We start from the raw sequence: 23,372 nt of genomic DNA, 5'->3' as shown, positions 1-23,372 counted from the left end.
CAAATCTGAATATGTGTGTACAAGCTTGCAAATATGAAGCCACACCTTCGTAAGTATCAATAACGGCGTTTGGCTTCTGTGTCTGTTTTTGTTTGTCAGTGGTTTTGCATTTAATGGTAGTGGAAGCTACAGTTGGGCTACGACAATGGATGAGATAGGCATCGCCATTGATGTTGATGTTAGAGTGTGCATGAATATTTACATGCTCTTCCTTTTTAAGTATGTGACGAAATTCTGCTAAGTTGGAGGTTGCACAAGGTAGGATTGTATGTGCCAATTCCATTCTTCAACTGAGGGGACGAGAAAGACACCCCATGTATTTATTTCCAAATTAGTAATTAGTATACGGTAAGCTTCTTCGCACTCATAATACAGGGAACCCTTAATGCAAGAAATGTTACATGTAGAAAGCGAGAATAGCTAGAGTTTTTATTTTTTATCGGGAGAGGAGAATACATAAAATTGCAGAAATGTTACATTGGAAAGCGAGAATAGCTAGAGTTTTTCTTCTTACAAGGAGACGAGAATTTGAGAAATTTTATATTGGAGCAATACTTAACAACACTCTTAATTGGGGTTTAGTGGGCTTTGGGTCTCAAAGGAGGGACTTTCTTTTTGGGGCAAAACTAACCTTTTTTCAAAAGATAGTTTCTATAATTGAATCCATCTTCAATATCCATTTCTTCAACCCCACTCTGCCGGATTTGAATATTGAATCCCCCCTACTTATTTTGGGATGAGATGATCTTTCAAAAGCCAACATAAATATATTGGGGACTTACAACAATATACAAACTAAGCAAGGAAGGGTATACACACATGTGTTAGAATTTGAATTGAAGTTGACTTGAGCAAAGGTATAACAATGCATATTTAATTAAATATTGGTGATTTTAACAACCACGTCCATTAGATTAAAATAATGATACTTTATGTGTATCTATATGCAAAGACAAAATACTTGAAAGGCACCTTCCCAACAACAAAGGTCATTATAAGAAAAATGGAAAAATAACAAGTTGATGGGTGGTATGATTGAATGAAGAATCAAAGGGCAAGAAAGAAGAGACATCCAAGTTTAGTCCTAATAAAAGATGTTATGGCCCCTTCCAAGGAGTGCGTTATTAAGAGGGACACAAACATGATCATGGAGTATGTGCTAAAGTCTTATGGGAGAAATAGGAAGCATGTGAATGAGATATTATGGATTTCAAAAGAGAAATCATGTTATTCAATCCAATAGAAACAAGGGGATTGGTGCTACTTGAGACTCCATAAGCTCTAAATCAATTGGTGAAAGCAAGAAGTCTTAAAGATAAATGCAAAGAAAGGAATATCCATCTATGTACAAATCTACAATAAATAAATTCAAAATTATACAGTGTTTCCATATAGACAATGTTAGGTCCCTATAACACTAGTGATTCCCCCATTACTAGTGTCATTGTGGCCCTTACTGTTATTGTTGTGCCCTTATTGTCCCCATATTGTTATTATTGTGCCCCATAGAAGCCCACTATTGTTATTTTTGTGCCCTTATATTATTATTGTTATGTTGACTTTGATTATATTGTGACCCCTTAGACTCCTATATATAGAAATGAGGCTTTGTCATTTGTATCATCCAATAATTGTTCTTTTGTGTAATGTAAAGGAGGTTGCCCCCTCGAAGAAGCTGATTTCTAAGTTGTTGATCTATCTTTTCTATCTTTTTGTGAGTTGGTTTCATAACAGACAACCTAGGTTCGAACCCTAAAAAGTGTAGGGTCTTTGTGAGTGTTTGTGAGGGAATGTGTTTGACATCACATAATTGGATTCCCTTCATCATCAAAGAGACATGTGTCCCAAAAGTCAATTTGGTTTAAGTGGATGTTAATATGATACATTGTATATTTTCTGAGGGTAGTAGCACAATTGGAAAAAAGCATGTTGGCAAGCCCTTGTGTATCCAAGTGATCGAAAGTTCAATCCCGCAGACATATCTCACCAATTGAACTTAAAAAAAAATATGATACATTGTATATTGCAAAGCCATTAAGTTAAGTAATGACCTTGGCTAACCCAAATATTTAATTAGAATTTAAGCTCAAACACAACATTAGAAATGAAACCTTCACTCTAGATCTAAGGATATAGGGGTCAACATTGGATATTGGATACAAGACAAGGTGATCAAATGTATCTCTTGGACTAGCATTTTTTACAAAGGAATACAAATTTTAATGCTTATATTAACATGTATGTATAATATAATAATGAAATAGTCACTCTTTAGTTCATGGATAAAAGTGTTGGTGTGGAAGGAAATCTCGAGGGATGTGTCACTATAGTCATAAAAATTTCATTTATTGTGGCACATGGAGAACTTATTAATTGGGTGTAGCTTTAAAAATGGATAGGAGTGTTATCCTCCCCACCTAACTGCAATTCCTACAAATGACATATTTAGTGATTAATGAGTATATTGTTGTAATAATTTTGAACCCTGTGTTAAGAAATCCCTATGCAATCCAATTTAACTTATGTACCATCCTCAAAATGAGGAGAAGTCATTTGTGGGTTTCCTTAGAATGTGTATTTCAAGGAAGAATGTGTACTTTGTCGATATGTTGAAAGGTTTTACGGTCTTTGTGTTTTAGTGTACCATGTCATGTTTGGCATTGAGCGTTGGGTGTGTTGGAAGCCAACTCTTGGTAAACTCAAATACACTTGTCCTAAGGAGGGAGTTGGGGTTTTAAGGTTCTCTGGTTGTAAAAGCTTTCAAAGTCAATGTTTTTCATCCTCTTCTTGCATATTGCAGCCTCAAGGCCATTCGATGAGTTGGTGGTCATGCTTAAGGTTTTCATCCTATTCTTGCATTGTGCTTAAGGTTGATTGGTACCTTGTTCCATGAATTATGATCAACTTTGGGTCCTCTTTCAGTAGACACCTCCTAGCCACAGTATTAAAAGCAACATATTGGTTTCCTTTACTAATTTTAGCTTGTAATAAATTTAGATGTAATGGTTGTCACACGCGTTCATATACAACTACCTCATAACAAAGCTAACACAAGCACTTCTACCCATGCCTACATCACATCACAGAGGAGGAATCAATCAATATTATTCAATATCCCGCATTCGAGTATCCCTCCTTTGAGGATTCAATCCAACATTTATGGAGATCAGGTCATCCATTTACAATAACTAGCTTTGCCATATAGCATGTTCATATTCCTATTGTCATGGCCGAAAGTACCATCGACATATATCTTATGCAATACGAATAAATAATTAGAACGCCTCAATGGATGCAATTCATCCTATAATGCATAATGCATATATTAGATAACCTGAACCATAGGCTCTACCGTTTCAAAACAAAATCATTTATCATACATAATCAATAATCCGTCTGCCACAGTTGCATGACACGTTAACATGTGTATCTTAGGGATTATGCACAATTAATCAGAAGCGCAGCATTGGATGCATAGCACAAATAACTTGTACCATAGTTTATACAGTCGAGCCTTAACCACAATTAACAAATTTGCATAGCGGCTCAAGCATGACTATTCACTATCTTAACAAAAGACAGGTTAACACCAATTCTACATAAGATCCACATACTGTGACTGTAATTAGAATTTCATTTATGTGCATCCATAAAATCATCTCATTAACGCCACATGCAGTGCATTTAAAACTCAAGCAAATTCTCTCATATGCTAAGGAATTTATAACATAGAGGGTAAGAAACCAACATACAGAACAATCCACGCAAGTGAGTCAAACTAGATCAAAAGAGAGAATGACACTTGGAAAACAGAGCACTGCTACCCAACCTAGAAATGACTCTTCAGTTCACCACCGAGTCGAGGTTCTTGCCATGGATCAACCGCCTCCAATTGATCTATGCAATGGGTATTTAATACCTTCTTTCATGATATGGTTTCCATTAGCGGTGTCTCGCTTTTATGGATCTTTTTATCCATTTGCGTAGGCTTATCTCATAAAAGCTCACCTTTCTCTCCCATGAGGATTTTCCTCATAGAAGATTGCCTTTCTCTCCCGCACAACTTTTATGTTTTTCTCAATGGATATTTATCTCCAATCCATCCAACTTATCTAGAATTAAATCGAGAAGCTTTACCATGAAAGAATTATCCTTTCCCATTCACCAATGTGATTTGGCAAGAATCTCATCTCTTGGTGTCTCGCTTTTCCAAGTGATTAATTTATTAATAATGTATTTACTTTTTATATTACACATCATACCTAGCTTTTCTCAGCTTAGGTTTGCAAAGTTTGACACACAAGGGAGGGGTGTTACATTTTGGATCCCTCTCTTTCCTTAAGATCCCTCCAACGGCAGCTAGAGTTCTTAGATGACTGTAAGGAGGAAGCCCCTATTGGAAAGGGACAGACAGTTTGAAGGTGTCTATCTTGTTGGTAATTCCTATATCAAAAAGTTGTATTTTCATAGTCCAGGGGTTGGGAATACACAATTCCCATCCACTTGAGCTCAATTTTATCTCGCAAAACTTCATTGGGATCTACCTAAACACATATGCAAACATAGGTGAAAATGCCTTTCAAAAGTCTTTCCCTGTCTACTTTGATGAATCTTCCAATAAAATTGCCCACTTTTTCTAAGAGATCTAGATGGGTAAAGTGAATGGGAAAACTGGGAATCTTACCCATACTAGAGTAGTCATCGGCAACATAGTGAGAGGATTGAAGTTGGGAAACCATGGCTTCACTAGAAGACCAACTCATCCCCAAAACCATGGACCTTGGTCAAGGATTTTTTTCTTATCCTCAAGACATTTGAAGATCACCACAAAAAAACATGGGTCTACATCCACCCAAACCGGCGTTCATCCAATCCTATCATAATCGAACAGAAAAACGCTACCTTTTCAATAGAAAATGGGGAATAAAAGTATCACCCAAGGATAATGACCATCGCATCAAGCGCTCAATCATAAGGGAGGAGCAATAATTTGACAATCACACGTCCTTGATTTCTATTGATTTAACTCTGAACACTCACGTAATATTCTCTTTCTTGGCGAATTAAACACCACTGCATGGAATGGACGAGGATTGAGCCGAACCCTGGATGAAGCCCACTTCATTCTCATCTAAACACAAAACTATATATACGTCAAAGCTATTACAATAGATTCTGACTGTCAACACCTCGAAGTTCTGTTTATATGTGGCTACCTTTTATGGTTACTATTGAATGTGTGATTGGCAATAGTAATGGCAACTTAGGGCTACCAAATTTCCTTCGATTCCCTCACTACATCCTAACGCAAATAGTTGTTCAATGCCTTGGTTGTCTTTCAAAACTGGTAGGCAGCGTCTTCTTTGATATTTCTCGATGGTTTTAATTCCACTACAATCACAACTTTCATTTACATAAACTTCGTGTTTTCGCACGAGCGACGATTGTTCCAAGGTGAAATGTCACTTGGATGGTTTCAATGTTGTTGACCCATCATAACTAACTAACGGATATGCCCATTACAATTTTATACCACCCCATTATCAATATCAATTATGCATGGGAACCAATTAAAGCAACTTTTCACATTAATTTTATATGAGCATGAGAACATGTGTTAACAAGCAGCCCATAAAGCCTCATTTTGAATGCCATAGTCACTTAGAAGGAATTCCTCTTGTAGTAGCATCCTCCCTACTAAACTTTGCTAGTGCTAACATTAGAACCACCATTACAACAAGATATCTTTCTAGTGTTGACAACACCATTATAGTAAGATACCTCAAGAGAGACAGAAAATTTAAAAAGTATGATAGTAATACGTATCCAGAAGATGGTATTGAAACTAGTAATTGTTCACGAATCCATAAGATTGTAAGGTCATTCTCATTATCATAATCATTGTCATCATCATCACCATCATCCTTGTCATTGTTATTGCCATCATTACATTATCATCATAATCACCATTCATGCCATCATCATCATCATTATGGACATTGTTTGCAATTGTTCATAATTGTAGATGTTGTAAGAAATATCATCAACCCAAAAAATGTGATCAGTGCTAGAAAAGGGTTGTTTAGGACACATTGATATACGTAAGAGAAATAACAACTCTATTTTTGACAGATGATCGATGATGATCATCATCACCACCATTATCATCGTCATTGTCATTTTTATCATCCCCATCATCATCATTAATGTAATTTCTATCGACATTGTTGTAATCATGCATCATCATCATTCATGCCATTATTGTTTTTTATGATGACCTAGATGAAATTATGATCATGACACCAAAGATAATGCTTATGATTATGACAATGACAACATCTAAAATTGGGAAGATTCGCCAACGTCATTAGCATCGTCATCATCATAATCATTGCCATCATCATCATTGTCATTGTAACCACTATCATCTTTATCATCATAATCACAATTCATGTCATCGCCATCATCTTCATTTTCATCATTGTCAATATTATTGACATTGTCATCAATTGTTCATAATTGTCAATGCCATAAGGAATATCATCAATGCAAAAAATATGATGAGTGTTGGAAAAGGGATGCAAAAGCGAACATAGAAATGGGGGCAACAATAGAAGTAAAATTGGATGAAAAGTGGATACAACATAAGTAGATGCACAACAACATGAAAAACCTGACACAAAAGTGGATGCAAAAGTAGATGCAGTTGTCAATGCAAACTTGGATGCAAACATGAAGGCAAAAGTGGAAGCAAACATGGGTCCAATGGTAGGTGTAAAACTTGGCACAAATTGTGGTGAAACAAATGTGGATGCAACAACGGAAACAAAAGTATATGCAAAAATGGATGAAACAAAAGTGGATGCAATAGGGGATGCAAACGTGGAAGCAAATGTGGTTGCAATGGTAGGCGCAAGATATGGTGCAACAAAAGTGGATGTAACAATAGACAAAAAATATGCAAAATAAGATGCAAAAATGGATGTAAAAGTGGAAGCAAACATTGATGCAACAGGCAAAACAAAATTGGATGCAAAAAATGGATATAATGTAAGTAGATGCAAAAGTAGATACAAGACGAGATGCAAAACCCAATGCATAAACCTGACATAAAAGTAGATGCAAAAATAGATGCAATATTTGATGCAAAAGAGGATGTGAACATGGATGCAAAATTGGAAGCAAACGTGGATACAACAGTGAGTGAAAAACATGGTGCAAATTGTGGCATAACAAAAGTGGATGTAATGATAGATGCAAAAAAAGAATCAAAGTATGATGCAAATGAAGATGTAAAAAGGGATGCAAAAAGTGAAATTTAAAATGGGTGCAACAGTGGATGCAAAATTGTGTGCAAAAGTGGATGCAATAGAAGTCGATGCAAAAGTAGATGCAAAACGAGACACAAAACCCGATGCAAATCCCGGTCCAAAATTGGATACAAAAAAGGATGCAAAAATAGATGTAGTAGTTGATGAAAACCTAGACGCAAATGAGGATGCAAACGTGGATGCAAAATTATAATCAAAAGTGGGTGCAAAAGGAGGTGCCAAACTAGGCGCTAATTGTGGCACAAAAATATTAGATGCAATAGTGGGTACAATAATAGATGCAAAAGAGGATGTAAATATGGATGCCAAACAAGAGGGAAAAGTGGATGCAACAAAAGTAGATGCAAAATTTTATGCAAAACTAGACACAAAACACGATGTAAAACTTGGCGCAAAAGGGATGCACAAATGGATGAAAAAATGGATGCAAAAAATGATTTAAAAAAGGATGCAAAAAAGGATGCAAAAGTTGATGCAAGTGTAGGTGCAAAAAGTGGATGCAAATGAGGATGCAAAAGTATGTCAAACAAAATTAGGTGCCAAACTTGATGCAAAACTTGGAACAAAACCTGGTGTAAAGGATGATACAAAACTTGGCATAAAATTTGGTGCAAAACGTGGTGCAAAACCTATTGCAATACCTGGTGCTAAACTTGGTGTAAGATTTGGTGCAAAACTTGATGCAAATTTTGTGTCAAGTTTTGCACCATATTTGATAAATGGATGCAAATAGCACCAAAAATGGGCTCTAGATGCAAAAAAAGAAGTAAAAAGGGACACTAATCGCTGGTTTTGTTGTAGTGATCTAATAATCTAATAAGGCATTGTCATCATGATCACATCTAACTAAACACAAGCATTGTAATCTAACATCATCACCACACACATCCTGAAATATACATCTCGTGTCAAATAATTTCTATGGCATACGCATCTATATGCAAGCACATTATATATATATATATATATATATATATATATATATATATAGATATATATATAAAGTCAATTAACTGCATCAAGTCAAATATTTGATACAACAGTAGTAGGGGCAGTCTCGTGTATTGCAGAGGATGATGGATAGTCAACTGTCTCAATAGTTGAACTATGAGGTGGAGGAGAAGGTGACTAGTACGCTCTTTGATTACGATCAGAAACATGAGGTAGTGGGTGACCATGAGGTGAATGATGAGGAGGTGGAGTACTAATAGAAGGTTCAAGGGCGCCATGATCATGATCCAATGGGTCTATAATAAGTCTAGGTGAAGAATGTGTATGTGAAGGATCGCAAGCAGGACCACCAGGAGGATCATCACCATAATCATCATGATTTGAAGTGGCATTACTAACTGAAGACTCATGTAAATCTACTGCATGCCCATGATCCCTCCTTTCTTCCATTAGCATGGTACCTTTGACGATATGATGCATTGGACTCATCATATCACACTGAAAGTCCCTCAAGAGCTTTACAAGCCTAAGATCTGCCCTGATGTTTCGAGCTATCATAGGGCCTACTCCCTTCTCGACCAAAAGTATGGAGAGTTAGTTGCAGTACTCCATCTTGAATTTGACACCATCCCTATGCACCTGCATGCCCATGCCCATATGCATTTAAGGATGTGCCTCACTCTCCATGGCCTCAGATATCTGCACATCTCCATCTGGTGGGGGAGGAGGCATTTCATCCCCAACAAAATTTCTAATGTCTACAAAATATATAGTACACAACAATAATTAGATATTTTCTTTAAACAATTTAATAAAACAAGTTAAAGGATGTGCTAGAATAAAATTTATTCTAATTAATTAAGATAATTAAATGAAACTAGATTAATTTAAAGAAAACACTAACCTCTGTCATCTGTAGGCTCATTCCGTGTGAAGAGGATGTAGGGGAACTATCACTAATCCATGCTTGTTTAAGGACACGACACTAAGATAAACATGTGGTCATATTCACTGCCTAGTAGAATAGTTCCTCGATAGAAATCCGGGTCAAATACTCTGGCAGGCCCCTCTTGGGCATCATATTACCCCACATGCACATTCGCACCTCAATCATTGATCTAGGAGAGTGATGGTCAAAAGTAAGCCTTGTCTCTAAGAACATCTCAAAAAATAAACAAAAATTCTCTAATGAAAAAGGCAACTTCACCATCCCATGTATCATAGGACGATATATATCTAAAGCCATACAAAATTTTCATAAACAATTGGCAGACTATCTGATACATCGTGGCCTCTACACCCAAGAATCAACATAAAATAAAATAGGGAAACTAATGTGCTACCCATCACTAATATAATGTGAAATGGTATTGAATAATAGTGAGAGGCACCTAACCTTCTTTGCACCAAAAGAAGCGATCTGTAGCTATCTACAGACACCTAAAAATATGTTGCATGCACTACATCATCCCCAACATATCTCTAAGAGCATACAAGATGAATCTCTACTGCAACACCATGAGGGACATTGGGGAAATGGAGAAAATCCTCCCCTCTCTTGGATAGGGAAATGATGAAATATATTTCCTCATTAGTGGGCCCATACCACTTGTTAGGAGAGACGTGGAAAGTCGATTGGTGGGCATCTCACTAACAGATTAGTTGTGCCACCAACCCAGAGTGCCCCTTTAGGGTTGTAGCCTCCTCATAATACTTAAGGAGGAATAAATTCCTCAAGAGGACTTAGGTCGCTACAGTAATAGGGTAAGGATATAAATATCACTCCCTCTCTCATGCCTCCCATGGTCTGACCACATTGTATTGGTCTACCATTTGATCCTACTATTGTTTCTCCTCCCCCTCTTGATGTCTCTGCTGCAACATTGACATATAAAATACATTAGCCCCATACATAAAACATATTTTTTTATTAAATTAAAAATATGTTTATAAATATTGAAATATAACTTTTAATCAAAAAAAGAAGCATCCTCAATGTGCCAAAAAAAACCGTAAATCATTGGAAATGATGTTATGAAACCAGCTCAAGAAAAGATAGAAAAGATAGATCAACGCCTTAGAATTCAGCCTCTTCAAGGGGACAACCTCCTTTACATTACATAAATGAAAAATTCTTGGATGATTCAAATGACAAAACCTCCTTTCTATATATAAGAGTCTAAGGAGTCACAATATAATCCAGCCGACCTAAGAATAATAATATAAAGCCACAAAAATAACAATAGAGGGATTCTATGGGGCACAAAAATAACAATATGGGGGTAATAGGGGCACAACAATATAAATAAGGGGTATAACTACAATAGTAATGGGGTAATCACTAGTATTATAGGGACCCAACATGCCCCTCTCCTTCAAAAAAGTGTTGTCCTCAACGCTTGAGTAGTTCTGGATACTTCTGCATAAAATTCTCATCCTCCCATGTGGAATCTTCAGCGGATAAGTTCTTCCACTTGATAAGATACTCTGAAATTGATCGATTTCGTAGCTGTCGAGTTCTTGTTTCTGTGACTGCCTCCGGTTCCAATATAATTTTTCCTTCCTCGTCAAGTTTGGCAATATTGTTTGAATTGGGAGCTTGTCACCTATAACCTTCTTTAAACATGAAACATGGAAAACTGGGTGCAATCGAGAAGCTGCAGGAAGCTCCAATTTGTATGCCATAGTACCAATCTTTTGCAACACCTTGTACGGACCATAATACTTTGGTGATAATTTATTATCCTTCTTAGCTTGCTTTAGGGACATTTGCTTATATGGTTGTAGCCGTAGGAATACCCAATCACCTACATCAAAACTTCTTTCACTGCGATGTTGATCTGCCTGTTGTTTCATTCTATTTTGTGCCAACACGAGGTTATCCTTTAAGAGTTGGAGGACTTGTTGTTGATGTTCGATGTGATGTTCCACTGCCTGAACCTTAGAATTTTCTCTTAAATATGATGTGATGGATGGTGGTTGATACCCATAAAGTGCCATAAATGGGGTCATTTTTGTTGCTGTATGGAAGGAAGTGTTATACCACCATTCAGCCAGAGGCAACCATTTGACCCATTGTGTCTGTTTATCAGATACAAAGCAACGAAGATATCCTTCCAAACATTTGTTTACTATCTCAGTTTTCCCATCAGATTGAGGATGATAAGATGAGCTATGAGCTAACTGAGTACCAAGACAAGAAAATAATTCTGTCCAAAAATTTCCAGTGAAAATGGGATCTCTGTCACTTACAATAATCTTTGGGTTTCCATGTAGCTTTTGAACTGTTTCCATAAATGCAGTAGAAACTGTACTGGCTTTAAATGGATGTGATAATGCACAAAAGTGTGCATACTTGGTAAGTCTGTCAACTACCACCATGATGACACTCTTTCCCTCAGACTTGGGTAAACCTGTGATAAAATCCATTGAAACCTCCTCCCAACGTTGGCTTGGAATGGATAAAGGTTGTAATAGACCCGGTGTCTTAATTGTTTCAACTTTATTTTGTTGGCAAACCAAACATTCTGCCACAAAATTTTGAATATCTGATTTAAGGCCATCCCAAAAAAATTCCTTCTTAACCCTGTGGTAAGTTTTTAAAAATCCTGAGTGCCCTCCTAAGGGAGAAGTGTGCAATTCCATAAGAATCTTTTGTTTTAGCTGGGAATTCTTACAGAGGTATAAGCGATCTTTGTACCATAACGAATCATTTTGCCAGCTAAATGTATCAGAAGTACTGGAATCTTGTTGTAGCTTTCGAATAAGTGCCCACACTTCTTCGTCATTCTTCCATTCCTCCCTTGCTTTGTTTATCCAATCTGGTTGGATAATAGAAATGGCACACAACAATGCTTCCACATCCTCATCCTTTCTTGAGAGTGCATCTGCCACCACATTTTGCTTCCCTTTTTTGTAGATGATTTCAAAGTCATAACCCAACATCTTTGTGACCCACTTTTGTTGCTCTTCAGAGGATAATCTTTGTTCTAAAAAGTATTTAAGGCTATCATGATCCGTTTTTACCTTGAAGTGTCTTCCCATTAGGTAGGGTCGCCATTTCTTAAGTGCATGGAGTATTGCCAACATTTCCTTCTCATAAATAGCTTTGCTTAAAAACTTTCCCTTGATTGGACGACTTTCAAAAGCAATGGGTCTTTCATCTTGCATTAGAACAACACCAATTCCATTTCCTGAAGCATCACATTCCACAATAAAGGTTTTTGTGAAGTCCGGTGTAGCTAAGACCGATGCTTGGCACATTGCCTCTTTAAGATGTTCAAAGGCCTTTGTTGCTTCCAGAGTCCATGAAAATGAATCTTTCTTCAATAATGTTGTTAGAGGTGCTGCTATTCTCCCATAATTCTTAACAAACTTGCGATAATACCCTGTCAACCCAAGAAATCCTCGCAGATGCTTTATGGATGTGGGGATTTTCCATTCCTTAATGGCTTTAATTTTGCTAGGGTCTACCTTAACTCCTTCATGAGATACAATATGACCCAAATATTCCACCTCCTGGACTCCAAAGAAACATTTGGATCTTTTTGCATATAATTGTTTCTCCTCCAATAGTTGTAGCACCCTTTCAACATGTTCAACATGATCCTTCCAAGACTTGCTGTAGATTAGTATATCATCAAAAAATACTAACACAAATTTTCTAAGGAATGGTTTGAAAATTGAATTCATCAAACCTTGAAATGTTGAAGGTGCATTGGTAAGGCCAAAAGGCATGACCAAAAATTCATAATGACCCTCATGAGTTCTAAATGCCGTTTTCAGAATGTCTTCAATCTTCATTCTGATTTGATGATATCCCGAACGAAGATCCAACTTGGTGAAGTAAATTGATCCATGCAATTCATCCAGTAATTCATCAATGACAGGAATGGGGAACTTATCTTTAATAGTGAGCTTGTTGAGCTCCCTATAATCCGGACACATGCGCCATGATCCATCCTTCTTGTGCACCAATACTACTGGAGCTGAGAAAGAACTTTGACTCGGTTGAATTATACCAGCCTCTAGCATTTCTGCAACCATACGTTCAATTTCACTTTTTTGGACATAGGGATATCTGTACGGCCTGATGTTTGGAGGAACACTTCCTGGAATCAGATGAATAGCATGATCATGATCACGCATAGGTGGGAGACCTTTGGGAGTCTCAAATACCTTGGAATGATTGTCCAGGACTTTTTGGAGATCTGGAGAAATAGATGATTCCAATGTGGAAACATCTAGCGAACATAATTGTGCAATTACACCTCTTTGCTCCTTTTTTAGAAGCTTTGTCATGCCATTAGAGCTGATTATCTTTCCTGGTTTCCCTGCAATACCCCTTAATTCAACTTCCTTTCCTTCCGTAGAAAATTTGATGAAAAGTTCTTGAAAATTAAAAGCTATTGTACCCAAGGATTGTAGCCATTGGACTCCTAGTACAACATCAACACCTCCCATTGGAATGGAAAGCATTGGGCTAGTCAATACATATTCTCCCATGGATAGCTTGATATTATGGCACTTTCCAAAGCAATTTATTGTTCCTCCATTTGCAATCATCACTTGACACTCTGGTGCTGGATATAGGAAGCAATTCAATTCTTTTGCTACCCTACAATGAATAAAATTGTGGGTGCTTCCTGAATCAATCAACACTATTACCTTTTTCTTCTTGATTTGTCCTTCTATCTTGATGGTTTGAGGAGTGGTAATTCCTGCCAATGCATTACAAGATATGGTCGGATTTATTTGTTCTTCATCTAGGCTTTGTTCCTGGAGTATATCCTCTTCTTTTGACCTTTCTTGCTCCTTTTCTTCTTCCTCTTCACAATCTATGTAGAATAATTTCTTCTCAGCACACTTATGACCTTTTGTGTATTTGCTATCACAATTGTAACAAAGCCCTTTTGCTCTTTTTTCTTCCAATTGTTGTGGTGTCAACCTTGTAGGTTGTGGAAGACTAGGGGCAAAAACACTTCCATCTTTATAGTTGTGAGTGGTATGCTTCCTAGTTGCCATAATTTTGCTTTCCATTTTTCTTGCTAACCTGAATGCCTTCTCTAATGAATCAGGTTCCCAAAGGCAAACATCATGTTGGATATTATCCTTTAAAGACCCTATGAACACATCAATCCTATGCTCCTCTGGAATATCTTTTACCCTTATGTTCAATTTTTGGAACTCCTCAATGTGCTCCATTATTGAACCCTTTTGTTTGAGACTTATCAATTGGCTAAAAAAAGTGTTTCTTTTTGTATCCTCATAATGTGCTATCAATTCTTCCATAAAAATTGCCCAAGTGATAAATTTTTTACGAGAACAAAGCCATTGATACCATACAAACTGATTTGGTTCCAAATATACAGTTGCCATACGTACCTTTTGTGCGTTTTGCACATTATTGAGATCGAAGAATTGCTCCATCTGTAATATCCATGTGGCGGGATCCTTGCCATCAAACTTCCTCATATCGATTTTTGGAATATGGTGATTCTTCGATCCAACATTAGCGTCTATGGAATCATGATTAACATTTCTTTTATTCTCATCATGAGTTTCCTTTACTACCTTTTCACCATTAGTAAGTATTTCTTGTAGAAAATTTGTCAAATCTGTCTTCAAATCTGCCATGCCTGTCTTCAAATTTGTGTTCAAATCTATCTTCAAATTGTCCATCTTAGCTTCCATGCCATTCATCTTAGCTTCCACGCCATTTATCTTAGTTTCTATTAACTTTTGTGAGCGTGACATTTGTTGCACTTGTTCTTGTAATTTTGATATATCATGTAGCATTTCTTCCTCTTCTTCATGAGTCATGCTAGAGCTTTCAGGTTCCTTACTAGGTGTTTGCATTTTCTTTCCTCGGGGCATCAGTTACTGATAATAATGCTCTACTGTGCCCTTTGAATTCCTCTAATGTATCTCTATACTTTCCAATCATCTAGTTCTGAATTTGTGACTTGTAGTAGCTCTCTGTGTCCTATTTCCAATGCCACCAGTCTGATCCAAATTGGATTCTCCAAGAAAGAGTTATGCACAATCTCCCAAGATGACCTGATTATAGACCTTTCCAGAAGACCGAACTTGTATGAAGTGCCACGTGTACAATTTTCGATCTTTGGTTCTAAAAAAGATATATAAGAAACTACAGTTTGTCCTCTTTCTATACCTTCTTATGAAATTTCAATCTGATTACCAGAGAGAAAGTTATGATGATTTTCCCCAGGTCACCTATTTTGAATGTAATTCAGGAGTCTGAAAAAAGACCAACTTCCTCAGATCATATCTCCGCAAATATCACGTGAAAAGCTCTGAAATTCGGACCCAAGGTTCAACACGATTTCTTCTCAAATGGGTTTTTTTGCAACTTTTGAAACATCACAGGAAAAAAAAAAAAAAAAGTTATAGCAAAAATGCCACGATGACCTGTTTGGAGCAGCGAAACCCTAGAATCCAAAGCTCTGATACCAAATGTTATGAAACCAGCTCAAGAAAAGATAGAAAAGATAGATCAATGCCTTAGAATTCAACCTCTTCGAGGGGGCAACCTCCTTTACATTACATAAATGAACAATTCTTGGATGATTCAAATGATAAAACCTCCTTTCTATATATAGGAGTCTAAGGAGTCACAATATAATCCAGCCGACCTAACAATAATAATATAAAGCCACAAAAATAACAATGGAGGGATTCTATGGGGCACAGAAATAACAATATGGGGGTAATAGGGGCACAACAATATAAATAAGGGGTATAACTACAATAGTAATGGGGTAATCACTAGTATTATAGGGACCCAACAAATGATGTGCCATAAAACCCAATAAAGAACTAACAATGGTGCATACAACTACTTGACACACCACATAATCTTTTGTTTTTTAATTTCTTGATGCGGTACATCAACATACAATTCACACCAGTGCATATGAATAACCTTTTCACACTGAAGAAAAACATTCAAGTTAATGAACAAACTAAGATATATTTTTTTAATATTTATGCATTCATTGCGTTTGGTGAAAAAACACATCGGGAAGTAACTTTTATGACACACCATTGTAAAAATTATAACTTTCCTAGTGCATATCAATTTACCAAATGAGCCACTTAAACATTAGTTTTTTTTATTTCTCGACCCGGTGCGTCAACACACAATTCATACTGGTGTGTATGAATAACATTTTCGCACCAAAATAGAATGTTCAAGTTAATGAATGCACCAAGCTATATTTTTTAATATTTATTCATTTCGTGTGTTTGGTAAAAACAAATGCACCGGGAAGTAAATTTTACCATATGCAATGTAGTAAAAATTATAACTTTCTCGGTGTGTATCAATTTACCAAACAGTTGTCACTATGATCAACACCCTCCAAATTTTTTCCTGTACTTAAATTTTGGATCCTAATAAGGATATTATGATCTATCGCTCTATGCTTACTCCATGATTGTTTGAATTTTTTCAAAGTGGTCAAGTGTTCTTCCTAGTTTCAAATTGTCAAGTCACTTGCACTCACATGCATAGACTTTAATGATTTCATGTGAATACTTCCTTTATGCAAGTTTGAACAGGTGTAGCACGATCCACTAAGATAGTTCCTATGTGATTTTCACCTCATGATGACAGTCAGTGCACACTTTCATCAAAAGTCTCTCACACTTTGGTTGTGTTTGCACTATTATTATGAAGAGTTTTCTCAATTGTCACTTTTGTGCACTTTCACTTTCACAAGTATCGCTTTCACATTTCTGACTGTTGATTTTTCTTGCTTTCACTTTAATAAGTGCAGTTTTCATGTTATCTTCACTCTAGAATGTGTTGCTTTCAATTTTGTTCATAGTTTCGAGGTGTCGTCTCATGTTGCAGGGGTCGCTCTTGTAATTGTCACTCCTGCATGGTCACACCTTTTCACATCACCAAAGTTAGTTATGGTGCACTCTTTTGCATTAGACAGTCTTACATATGATTGGAATATGCACTAGACACATTCTTGGATCTTAGCACACCTTTTGGCCACAGTCGTCACTTCTATTGTAGCTGGTGTTCTAAGTGTTGTAATGTGGTGTTTTAACTATCACACTTAGAAATATGTGTTACTTTGTTCTTGTTTTAAGGTGTGATTTTTGTTCATGAGTCTTGTGCATTCCATTTTCTTTTATTGATGGAATTTATGTGCATGTCCCATGTTTGAGTTGTGTTATAATGCATTTCTTTCTCCTACTTTCTTGGTTCGACACTCAACCATTGTGAGAGTTCTTCTTGGTCCTTCATCCTAGTGCAAGTTCTAAAGGCATTAATCCTCTTACTAGGTGATAAGTGCAACTTATTAATGAGCCTAATTGACATATATTTCCTCCCATACTTGTGCACTAAGTCTTTTCTAAGGTATTCTCCCTCTCACAATGAATTAGTACTTCCTATGGATAAGTCACCTAGCCTTATGCTACCTCCCTAAGTGAAAATCACATTCCACATGAACAAGTAGCCACTTTTAGAGATAATTCTTCCCTCCCAAGACCAATTTCACTTCAAAAAAATGAAGTGCACTTCAAAAAAATGAATTGCACTTCAAAACAATGACATGCACTTCAAAACAATGAAGCCAACTTCAAACACTCATTGAAAAAACTCACTTCAGAAGAACATGGACCTTCTCTCCTCTAGAAAGCGCACTTTGGACAAACAGGGACCTTCTTTCCTTAAAAATCACACTTTGAGAGCCTTGGCACACTTAAGAACAATGAGCACACTTAGGTATGATGATCACACCCCCTCGACTCAAACAATTGTGCCCTCCTTGATCTAGGGTGCACTAATGAAGCATGACGATTCATTCTTCTCTTAGAGCGCATGGCACACTCACGAAGCCCGAAGCCTTAGAGTGCATGGAATAATTGCAAAGCATGAATCTTCATCCTTCCCTTTAAGTGAATGGAATAGTCACAAAGCCTAAATATTTATCATACTCCTTCATCACAAAGGACTTCACCCTCTTTGAGTGCATGAGCAGATCCTGAAGGCTTGAGTGTTTCTCCATTGTATCTTCGGTGTGTGCCCTTTCTCCCTTGTTGTCCTCATGAGCACATGAGCACACCTTAAATGCCCAAAGGACTAAATCCTTAGTCCTTTGTCTCTTCACAGTGTACCTTGCAGCTTCTTAGTGCCTTTGAGTGCATGAGTTCACCTTGAAGCCCTGAAGCCTCAATACTTTGTCTCTTCGAAGTGTGCCCTTGGTGTTCTTTATCTTGCTTGAGTTCATAATCACACATTTAAGGCCTCTTTTGAGCCTTGATGAGTCTAATTTTTCCCTCCTAATTACGTCTTCTTCTTTTAACCCTATAAGAGGCCTATAACAAGAAAACCATTCCATGAGCTTGGTAGTGATATACTAGATTTTATGACTGATATTGTCTCATCATGAATGATCTTCATTAGCAAGAGTATTTTCTCATCATGACAAGGTTACGCTCAAGGAATATGGTAAAGAAGAATAAAAAATAACAATTGCAGAGAAGATGCACAAATAAGAACAAATATGAAGACATGAAGCTTATCGTGGACCAAGATAGAAAGAAGACATTGCATGATGACTCAGAGGATTCCGATATTGATTAAAGACCCTTTGGAGGATGAAGATAAATGACAAAACAAATATTTCATGAAGATGAAGCATAGATCATATTTATCATCGAGAATGAAAGATGAAGCATAGATCATATTTATCATCGAGAATGAAAGATGAAGCAATAAGGAAGACAAATTGGCATTACCACCTCATCATGAAGTCCATGTCATAATTGTCAAGTTGTAACTTGTACAAGGGTCATCATAATGGTCAATGTGTGTCCACATGTCATGCCACATCATCATGTGGAATGTAATGATGTATATTCAAGGAAAAGGACAAAATGTAATGTTTGGAAGTATAAGAGTCATATCTGGAACATGAAGAGTCACATAGCTATATATGGACAAATATTGTATAGAAGTCCAAAAGTCATTTAGAAGCTCAAGGGTTGTTTAGAAGTCCAAAGGACATACTAGAAGTCCAAGAGTCGTGAGGGTAATCCAAGGGTCATGAGAACATGAAAGGTCATTCCTCTTGTTATAAAACTAACCTCGTCACCAAAGAAAAATGATTTTGGAGACTTGGATTTGGAGAGGTAGTCTTGGCTTCTCTACTTGGAATAGGAGAAAAAGCTATTATGTGGAGAAGCAAGAAGTGACTTAATGTTCCACTATTGGAACTAGTGCCTCATCATTGTAACTATGCTCTTGGATATTTCACCTTATAATTGAAGCTCAATGATCCAACACATTTTCATGTATACATTGTGAATGTCTTAGGACTATTCTTTGGATGTTTTCTATATATGTTTTTATCATATGCACTAAGGAAATTGAACTATTTCAGTGGTCTCAGTACTTACCTTCTTGAAGGTGTGTTGTATGAGGTTTAATGATTGTTGTGTCTAAGTGAAATATTTTTATAGATAACTAACAAATGTTTATTTTCTCATGTGTCTCTCTTAGGTAGTACTTTTAATTCCTTCTAGAGGCTCACTTTCGTCTCCCCCCTCGTGAAAGTCTCTATTTACACATTAAAATCAACGTTTCACAATGTCAACTTACTTGCTTGTTCGAGATTTATGTATATAATCTCTTATGCTATTCATTGAAACCAAGGTGGACTTATGATTATGATAGTTGGGCCGATACTCCAGATGGGACTCCTACACCAAATGCTGTGAGGTATAATTGGGACTTCACATCGGGGAGACCCCATTGTATGTTGGTGGTACCCAACACCGTTAACATTTTGGTGCTAGAAGGAGGGCCAAATGAGAATTTGTGCCCTTTGAATCTGTGTGGAATATATTATCTTTAATGGATTATTCTCAAATCATAATCCAAGAGTGTTTTTATAACCTATCTTATGGTAAAATTTCAATCCCAGTGGAAATTGTTCATGTCTCTTCTCAATTCATGTTTGATGGCGAGGATGGTATGCTTTTGCCCAAACACATAAATGGTTTTCTTGGGTTTTGTAAATATCTTGAAGTCGATGATGAAGATGTTATGTGTATTTTTTTCACCCTCACTCTTGAAGGTCATGTTAATCAATGATGTCATACCTTACCATTTTCTTCCATTCATTATTTTCATCAATTTCTTTGGGAGCTTCATCAAGATTTTGACAATAATGATTACCAAGATGTTTATAAAATAATTAATCAACTTAGAATGGATCTTAATGAATCAATTGAGGATTCTGATAACAAATTCCTTCACTTATGTTATTATTTTTCTAAAGAAGATATGGATTTGGATTTATTTAAGAAAACATTTGAACATTTGGTTCAAACCTCTTTGAATTAGTGGGAATTTAAACCCCAAAATGTTCCTGTTCTCCCAACTTTCGAAATTTGTGAGACACCCCCAATCTAAGAAGTGGAGCCCATTGTTCCTTTTGTTCCTTGTCCTCCTCCTTTTCAAGTACCGATTTGGGTGCCTCCTTGTGATAATGTTGAAGGTGGCTAATCTGTAAATCAAATTTCTAATCAATCTTCTCAACTGCCATTTTTTTCCCATGATCCTGATCCGACTGAGGATAATTTGGAATGGTTCATGAAGCCTATGGTGGAGTTTAATCCCTCCAATCCACCATATGGTATTAATACTCATAACTTGAGTCTTGAATATAATTTTGATTATTTTCATCCTCTATCATATCTTTCTCATGATCCATTGCCCCTTGATTCTCTTGATTAGTCTCTTCTAAATCCAAGTATCGATCGGGAGAAAGGTAGTCACTTTCCACACGTAGAGGAGTAGCAAGGTGAGGATTCTTTCGATCTTTCATCTATTTTTCATAATCCTCCATGTCAAGATAATGATCTCCCATCCTTAGTTGATTTTGACTCTAGCAAACGTGGTGGTATATTAAATGAATTTGATTTTCCTAATCAATCTGAATTCTTGGACGAATTTCATTATGTTCATTCTGACTATGTTATTGTATATAATGATGGTTTTCATAGTGCACCTTCTAATAATTTATTTTCTCAAGAGAACTCTGTTTCTAAAGATTTAGATCTTGAATGTAATTTGGTTAAAGAAGATGTTCGTATAAGAACTCCCTCTTCACATCACTATCACTTGTGTTCCACCTTTTGTAAAGCATTAAATTGTGATGGAGATACTCCTTATAATAAGTTGGATTTTCAATTGATACATGGTGGTGAGATCATTCATGATGAAGATAAAAGTAAGGAAATCATTGAGTATCCTTTCCATCCCTTGTCATTTTTAAATTTTCATGAAGAAAAATCTTCTATTCAGGTTACTCATGAAAGTCATTCAATATATAAATCTTTATATGTATAAGAACCTTATGAATTGGGTAAAATATTTGTTGAAGATCTAAGTTCAAACCAAATTTGTGATGTAGATGGCTACCATCTAGATAGTAGTGATCTAGTCGAAATTATTGGTAATAGTTGTCCACACACCATGCATAATCTGATTCAATCCTCAAAATGAAATTCTACAATTCTTGAAAGTCTTGAGACTCACCAGGAACCCGAGGCCCTTCAAATTTCATTAATGGTTATGTCAGGTTCTCACTACTCTCTTAAGACCCCCGAACCAAAATTAGATTCAAATATTCTCACAAAATTCTTTTATTTGCATGGTTTCATTGAATGTAATTTCCTTCTTGAAAGATGTTTGGTACTTCAAACATAGCTTTTCTAAATTTCAATATTTGGTCTTTGATTAGAATGAAGGTCTTATTTTATTTTATTTATCTTTATGCAAATCTCTTATATCAAACTCAGCTTTGGAATGAATACCTTTCATGGATAAGAGAAGTTGTAAAGTTTATCATTCTAAAAATAATGTTTGGTTGAAGATTCATTCCCATCACATTATTTTGAAAGTAATCAACTCCTAATCCTTCTTGTGAATATTATGATAGTGATTATTTTCTTCATGGCACCAAATGTCCTCTTCAATGTTAATAAATTTTGGTTCTATTTGATGAATCAATTTCAAACGGATTTACCTTCATCCTCCATTGATCGAGAATCTTGTGCCTTAATCAATTTGTTTGATTAGGACAATTTTCATTCAATTGATCATTTTCCCACTAATATATACTATGATGGTTATTGTACATAGCTTATCTTTGTGGTTTATCATCTCAAAATTTAGACACTTGTCAAGTAGTTGAGGAATTTCAACCTCCACTGATGGTTATGTCAGGTCCTCACTATCTTAACAATATTTTTGAATATTATCAGGTTTATTTTCCCTCGCAAGATTCTCATCCTAATTCTACACCATTAATTAAAAAATATTTCTCTCAAAGGTTTCAAGATCATCAAGAAGAATTTTTTAAATTTCATGATCCAATCTATCATCAGTTATAATCATCTTACTTATCAAGCCCATTCACTAAAATCAAGTTTTGATCTCTCTTGATGTTTGTTAAGGAAGACAATACAAGTGTAGGTATATTCACAAGGAGCCATCAAGGTTTGTTTTCTTACGATTTTCATCAAAAAGGTAAGGTGACAGGTTGTTTAAAATTAGGTGATATGAGACATCTTTCTTCCTTTCATAAAGACCCTCGATATTTTGTGCAATATTTTCAATTTTCTATCTATTATGTTGCACATTATTATATATTGGTTGTAATTTCTCTTATCTTTGTACTTGCAGGTCATGAACAACAGTGGTGGCTTCATTGGAAAGATCATTACACTTACCCCTGATATTCTAACTGGTTAGGTTAAGAGAAGGGTTAGTTGTATTTAGTTTCCCTTATATTGCATCCACCCTATATCCTGCTCTCCATCAAGCTTTTGCATTTGTTTGTTTTCTTGTTGTATACTTCACTTGTTGTTTTATATTCCACCTCCTTTTGCTTGGTTATTTTGGTTTTATTTTGATGTTTTTTCATGTATTTTTCAATAAAACGTTGCATGAAATAAGCTCCTGTTTGACTCAAAAGACTATGTGGAAAAACTTGAAAAGGGAAATTGTGATGACGAAGAATGGTTTTCGAATATGTT

This window comes from Pinus tabuliformis, chromosome X (genome assembly GCF_031772625.1).
Source record: "Pinus tabuliformis cultivar Carrire ecotype Pingquan chromosome X, CPIR1, whole genome shotgun sequence".
Classification (NCBI taxonomy): domain Eukaryota; kingdom Viridiplantae; phylum Streptophyta; class Pinopsida; order Pinales; family Pinaceae; genus Pinus; species Pinus tabuliformis.
This window is presented reverse-complemented; position numbering follows the sequence as displayed.